This window comes from Fukomys damarensis, unplaced genomic scaffold (assembly GCF_012274545.1).
Source record: "Fukomys damarensis isolate Sample0158 unplaced genomic scaffold, DMR_v1.0_HiC HiC_scaffold_30, whole genome shotgun sequence".
Lineage (NCBI taxonomy): Eukaryota > Metazoa > Chordata > Mammalia > Rodentia > Bathyergidae > Fukomys > Fukomys damarensis.
Window position 1 is genome coordinate 29,137,038 of NW_022900942.1, and position 7,918 is coordinate 29,144,955.

Here is a 7,918-nt window from a genome sequence, read left to right on the forward strand (position 1 = left end):
GAGAAAGCTTATACTGGGAGCTTTAACCTGTAGTGTAGGGATGCAGTCAAGTTGTGGTGCTCGGAAGGGATGGAGATGGGGTACTAAATCCCATTTCACTTTCCTTTCACACTCCAATTTGCTGTAACCTCTCATTGGCCAAACTTTCATTGCTAGCAGGCAATGAAGCCTACTTATGTGGTCCTCCGGGGTCCTCAGCCACAAAGCAGGGTGGAAAATGTGAGGGCTACTGGGTAATATCTGGGTCATTTCCTAAAAGAGAGGCCACTTGGTTAAAAAGTTGCCATCGTTTCATGGAGAGATCTAGTTAGCAAGATGTGGTAGAAGTGGAAGATGCTACGGTGTGGTTGTAAGAGAGAAAGCCTGGAGACACGGACATTGAGCAGTGTTAGATGTGGGGAGGAGTGAGAAGCCTTCCTTTCTCAAGAAAGTCTGAGTGTGGTGGCACACACCTATAATCCCAATACTCTGGGAGGCTGAGAGGATGGCAGGAAGATGGCAAGTTTGAGTTTAGCTTGGGTATTTTAGAGAGTCACCGACACCTTATCTCAAGAAGAAAAAGTGGGTTGGCTGGGATGGTAGCTCAGTGTGAAGGCTCTGGGTTTAATACCCAGTGCCATACGAACAAAAGATGGAAAGAAGCAAGAAAGTAGACGGGAAAGGGAACTAGAGGCAGGCAGAAGCTCATTCCTGAAAATATTAGCTGTGAGTGGGATCCCGATGATTTCCATCCATTCTGCTATGATACCCTGTGGATGCTAATGGCAGGAGAAGACCTTCTATTCCGGCAGGAGAAGATTTTTGGAAATCTGTGTAAGTGATAGGACTCTGTACCCCCAAATATTAGAAATAGTAAAGCAGAACCTGGGATGCATCCACAGAACATTGCATGTGGCTCACATCTGACTCCTCTCCACCAACTTTGAGGAGATTAGGGTTGGTTTGAGGAGTGATCTGTATGTGAACAAATCTAGAAAAGGATGGGATACTATTTCAGCTCTGATTCCTAGAATGAACGTGGCTTCTGAGAAATTTTCTTTAAATTAGTATTCAAGCCACTCTGAGAAGATTCCAAGATTGTAGGGAATGACAGGAGGGCTTAGCATCCAGGATTCTGGCTGTTGTTAACGGTTTGAAGCTGCAACAGTGGGTGCCAATCTGGTGCCCCACATCCCCGCCTGCTGGGAGTGCCCTGCAGTGTCATCACCCTCCCTTCACCCCAACCACCTGCCAGTTGGCATTTGGCAGTGCGTTGGAGTCAGAGTGGTCCACCTTCCTTCTGGGTGAAAGGAGAGGGCTGCAAAACACCCTGGGAGTCACCCCTAGTGCTAGACATGCAAACAAAACTGGCAGAGTGGAAAAAAACTGAGAAGGAATGCAAATGTGGGTGCATGAGACAGAGAAAGGACTGCCAGGGAAGTGGTACTCTGCATTTCTGACTGACCGGAGGAGAGGCTGCTCTGTATGAGCCCAGCATAGAGCGGCATGAGCAGCGGTTGAAATGTCATTGTCAACTCCCTCACAGGGATGGGGGTTGGAGTGGAGCGGGGCAGTCCTGTTACAGCAGAGAACCACACAGCCCCATCAGCAGTCTGTAAGGCAGTGGAAGCATAAGCTCCATGTGATGAAAAGCAAGACAACGAAGAGCAACACTGAAGAGCCAAGTTTCTGAAGGCCTGGCGGCAGTCATTCAGGTAGTGGCCACAGAGGAACAGAGGCAGAGTCAACATCTGTGTCACTACAGCTGTGTAAGCAGCAGTTTGATCCTCGAGATGGAAAAAACCTGGAAAGTAGATAAAAAATGGCTCCCTAACAGGAAAAGTCCCAACTGTGTAGCTCGGTGGGCACAAGAGTTTCCATGGCCTCACAACTCCCTTCCTGCTGATGATAGAAGTTGATGATTTCCATCCTGTATCTCCACTGTAAGATGTCAGACTTAAATGCTTTTTATTCAATTGGACATTAGCTTCTGGAAGCTCAACAGATAACACAAATTTAACTTATCCAAAATGGAAATAAAAATTCTCATTTCTACAAGCATCATCTTCCTTCACTTCCCTTCACTGTGCTAAGTTCCCTTAGTTACGCAGATCAGATGCCTGAAACGTCTTCTCTTCTTCCTTCCCTATCTTTACCCAGCCCATCACCAGGGCCACTTGATTTGAACACCCTGTCTCCTCTTCATCTCTGTTATCACATATTAGTTTACACCTTCATCTTTCCTTGTCTGAGCTATGACATCCTCTTTCAAGGGTTCTGTTTTTCATGACCCCAATTTCTGAGCTGCAGGCAAAGTGATCTTTTTATTTCCTTTCTCTTCTAGCATCCACATTTCCCAATCAGAGTCAAGTGAAGGTCATGATGTCATTCATGGCTGTGAAGTGAGAAAGTGGTATCGTGAAGAGCTGTTTAATTGACTTAAGTTTGGCCATTCATTTAATTGATATTTATTGAGAGTCAGGGTAATTGTCAGAATAAAATAAGATAATGGATGTGGTATACTTAGAAAATAGCATGGCGAATTCTAAATGCTCAATAAATATTGCTAGTTACCCACAGCAGAGCAGCATTTAATTGCCTAGTGTATAAAATGCTGCTGTAGGTGCAGTGGAGGCTTTGGAAATACAGATACACAACATTCATATATGCTTAACGGTCGTATGATTCCAAAAGACTCAGGCTTGACTCTTATCCCAACACATGTTTCTGACTGATTTAGCTTATTTGGAGCTATCCACAGTCCAGGTGTTAAGCAAGTTCTGTGTTCTTAAGAAAAGAAATTTGCCTGCTCCTGTCAAAGGATACATGTAAGGATCAGAAATGCTGATGTCTACTTCTGTGTCTTGGTGACTGCAGGGTTTTGAGTGAGTGTGGCACTGTCTGGCTGCACAGCTAAGGGGAGGGTGCTGTCACTGATGGTAGAGCTCCAGCACATTCTCCAGCCACCCAGAAACTGATGTGTGAACTTCACATACATCTAAGGCTACCTTCTCTTTAGTACCATTCTGTTGATTGCTGTCTCCTGAGTAGTACAGCCTAGTTTATGACTTCCCTTGTAGAACAAAGTTGATTTGTGTCTGCTGAGCCCCATAAATGGTTAAGTCTTCCAGTCTCAAGTCCTCCACTTTCCCTCTAGCCCAAGTTGTTTCAGATGTTCCATAAGTATCTTCAGTGTTTTTCCTAAAGGTTTTTAAATATGTCCTTGTGATTGATTTTAAATCTTGAAAAATACATAGGATATCATTCTACCTTCCTTACCCCCCAAAGAAAGAAGAAAAAAAGAAAGAAAGAAAGAAAAGGAAAAAGAAGAGGGCTAATCTGTTACAAATGAAGATGTTTTACTTAAGTACAAAAAAAAAACCTTTTAAAATTTTAGTCTAACAAGTCAAATCTGTGCTTGGTGATAGGATCTTCTATGCAGCATCTTCAGATAGGCCTACCTTGAAGTTATTGGGAACGCCATTTGTAAGAGGAAGTTAACTTTGGCCTGTGTTATTCTGAAAACTAAAGAAAAAAGCAGGGATTTGTAACTTGGATTATCATTTAGCATTATTTGATGCTTTCCAGACCTAATCTTTAATTTTTTTTGTTTTTTTTTCCAACTCTAAAACGTGAACAAATTCATCCATTTGGATTTTTGTTCTGTATTTGAGTCAGATATTTGCTTCCAGTTTGAGAAATTGTATGCCAGCTTCCTGCTAGGAGCACCTTTCTAAAGCTGTGTTATAAATATCTGGGAAAAATAGGGGAGGATTAAATTGGAGATTGTAATAACCTTCCTTCCAGTGCCAAAGCAGTCCTAAGAGGTTCAGATAATAATATCTCACATTTTACAATTAGATCTTGAGCCCACTGAGCTAGGAGTGGTTTCAAGTTTTTGTACTTTTCTCAGGGCTGATTATATTTAAGGGGTTGGATGGTTAGCTAGTGATAATATCTGTGATTAATTAGATTATTCTGTAATAGAAAGCATTGTGTCTTTTTATAACTTGATTCTTGGAGCACTGAGAGGTGACCTGGTCAGTTTGCCTTATAATTATCTAACTCTTTTTTTTAAAGGGAGTGGGGATTCAATCCAGATCCTTGTGCATGCTAGGTAAGCACTGTACAACTTAGTTACTGTACTGCTCAGCTTTTCTTTCACTGGGACGCAATGCTGGACAGCCACAACTTAAAGGAGGAGAGGTTTAATTCAGATCGTGGCTTCAGGAGATGCACTACCTGGATGGCAGGCTCCATGGCAGTAACTTCGTGGTGGAAGGGCTTGACAGAACAAAGCTTCTTAGTTCATGGTGGCTGAGAAACAGAGCAGGGGAATGCACAGAGAGGAATGGGCAGGAGAGAAGAGGAGTTGGCAAGATCCAGACATAGCCCTCAAGACTATGCCTTTATGATCCACACAGACACACCCAGGAGCGCGCTCTACTAATCTTCTAGGTGTTTCTTAATCCAAGGAAAATGACACATCTGGAATAACAGCCACAGATATACTCCCAGCTTCTGGAATATTTTTGTCTTTTGAGTTTCATGAATCACAAGGAAACAAGGATTCTGCTCCAGGGTACCTGTTATGTACACAGCAAAATTGTTTTGATCTTACAAGTAACCTGACAGAGTTGGGAAATACATGTGAGATTTTTTGATACAGCCCTGAAAATGGGTTTTCATGAGAAGCAACTGAGGAATATCTCCTGGAGATGGGCAGAGTATATCCTATGAAGGCCATGCTGACTGCACTTTCCAAACAGAACCAATAGGAGACTGACTGACTGATCGATCAATTGATTGATTGAATTGGCTCATGTGTTATGGAGGCCAAGAAGACCCATAGTATGTCACCAGTAAGCTGAAAAAGCAGGAAAGCCAATGGCGAGATTCACTCCTAGTCTGAAGCCCTCAGAAATAGGAGTTGCAATGACTGAAGCTAAGAGTGGATGAATGTTCCAGCCGAAGAAGAGAGAGTGAATTCATCTTCCCCTGTCTTCCTGTTCAATTCAGTCCATAAACATTGGTGAAAGGGAATATCTCTACTTAGTCTGCCAAATCCAATACCAGTACCTTCCCGACACACTCTCTCAGACACAACAAGAAATAGTGTTTTAGTAGGTATCTGGGCATCCCTCGGATCATTCAAGTTGATACATAAGGTGACCGTCTCAGAAGCCTTACCATTCACTGAGAAACCAAAGCAAGAGAGGGCAAGGACAAGAGAAAACACAGACCCTGCTGCTGATCATCCAGAGTAAAGTAACTCTTCTGAAATAAAATCATTTGTTCATTCACCCAGTATGTGCTTACTGAGCACCTTCTACGCATCAGTCACTGCTTTGGATAATGGGATGCAGCTTTGGATACAAACAATTCAAGTTGTTGCTCTCATAGGTATTACCTTCTGGTGGAGAAAGTGAATGATAAACAGGTAGGCAAATACACAGATCACATTGTTTCAGATAGACGGATATAATAAAGAGGATAATAGATAAAATGGGACAGAAGTAACAGGTAATATGATGGTTGAGGAAGGTTATTTAGGGATTACCATTTACTGGTAATCAAACATTAACTTCTAGCAAATGCTTATAAATTTTAAAGAGCTAGTGAAAAAAAGCCATTCAAGTTAAAATAGTAATTATGTTCAAGGGATGAAAACATCAAGGGAGAAGCAAAGAGTTCCTTCCAGGGTACTCTGTATTACATTTGTATTATTTCTTTAAAAACCATTTTTATTGGAGAAGTAGAAGGTTGTAGTGAGAGTGATCAGAACATATAAAGACCATTGAGAAGAAAATAAAACTGCCATGATAAAGCTACTCTTGAAATTTTAGTGTTTATCTTCTACTTTTTTCTATGTGTAAAAGAAATGATTTTTTTTCATAAACTATTTTGTAACTTTTTAAAACTAGATCTATTGGATACATTTTCATGTTAATGGTAAGGCATAGCTCCATTATTATGTAATTATTGGTAATGGTATTCCATTGAAAAAATGTACCAAAGTTTAAGAAAACCTGTTTTTGAACATTTATTTCAAGTAGTTTACCCTTATGTACACTGCTTATTTTTTTCTTTTTTTAATTGAATTTATTGGTACATTCTAGGTGTCCAGTACAGTTACATTCATTACTGAGATCTTGTACCTTTACATGACAGGTCTTGGTTCTCATTTTTTCCCCTGTCACTACCCTCCCTTCATCCCCTCCTCCCCTCCCCATTTACAAACACTTTAATTCAATTTTTTCATTTTCTCACATTTTTTCTTTTCCCTTATTCCCCTTCCCCTACCCTTCCCACTTTCCCTACACCTTTAGCCCTTTTCTTCCTATTTCATATTGTTAATTACCCCATTAGGATCTTGAGTACTATTATAGTTTTTCACACCAGAGAAACTATTCAGTATTTACACATGTGTGACTTATTTATTTCACTTAGGAGTGTAATAGCTAAAACTTGGAAACAGCCCATTTACCCATCAGTTGGAAACTGGATAAAGAAGATGTGGTTTTTCTATAAAATGGAGTAGTACTCAGCCATAAAGAATGATAAATTAGAGTCATTATAGGAAAATGGATACATTTTGAGGATATACTCCTATGTGAAGAATATTCTTATATCTATATCATTGCACATTTGATTAACAAGTTCTTTAGAAAAACTTCTTAAGAATGGAATTGCTTGGTCCAAAAAATTCTTCAATTTTATCCTAGCACTCTGAGAGGTTGAGGCATAAAGACTGTAAGTTCAAGCCTAGCCTGGACAACTTAGCAAGACCCTGTCTCAAAATATAAAATAAAATAAAGGCCAGGAATGTAGCTTAGTGTGAAGGCCTTGAACTCAGTCCCCAGCATCAAAAAAATGAATGGTTAAAAACCTTTGAATTAAACTGCAAAAATTCTTATTGATGACGTTTATAAATTTATATGAACAGTTGAAAAAAGCTCTTTCCCTTACATTTTGGTCTTTTCGGTGTAATAAGAAATATGCTAAGTGAAAAATAGTGAATGGTTGTTTTGATTTATATTTATCTTATGACTGGTGAGATTTATATTATTTAACCTTTCTTACTGACCTTTCATGTTTCTTCTTTTTGGTTCATATATTTTGCTCATTTTAAAATAGAGCTGTTCCTATTTTCTCCTTTCTTCCTTAGAAGACCTCTTTGTATACTCACTTATTAAAATGCTTATTTTGTGCCAGAATTTAGGCACAATGCTGCTCCAAAAAAATAATGGACCCCTCTTTATTTAAAGTAGTATTTCCTAGCTTATTTTTGGTTTTTTAATTTCCATCAGTAGAATTTTTTGGAGATCAAAAGTATCCTTCTTTTTCTTTACGGTTTCATCTTGTAGTGTCCTGTTTAGAAAGCTCTTCAGATTAAAAAAAACAAAAAAAACCTAGTCATATTATTTTCTTCAGCTATTAATTGAATTATCTTTTCCCCATAGATTGGAAATGTCACTTTTATCCTCCCTACACTCTTAAATACACATAGGCTGCTTTTGAATTTTCTACTTGATTTCCTTGATGTGTCTACATTGGCACCAATGGCAGATTACTTAGGTATTGTGGCTTTATAACACATTTGTATATCTGCTAAGGAAAATCCCAACTCATCATTCTTCTATTTTAAAACATTTTTGCATGTTTATCTACCAGAATTTTACTCAGCTCCAAAAAAGGATTCCATTGGATTTTCAGAAGTGATGAGTTACATTTATAGATTAATCGCAGAAAATATGTGTAATAGATATTCTTACTACAGGAACACAACTTCTCTGTGTTCAAGTATTCAACTCTTTGTATGATACTCAATAAAAAGATCCTGTTTATTTTTTTGTCCACTTTGTTTTTAGATATTTTGTGTCTTTGGTTATTATTTTGAATAGGATCATATTATCATTATATATATATATATATATGT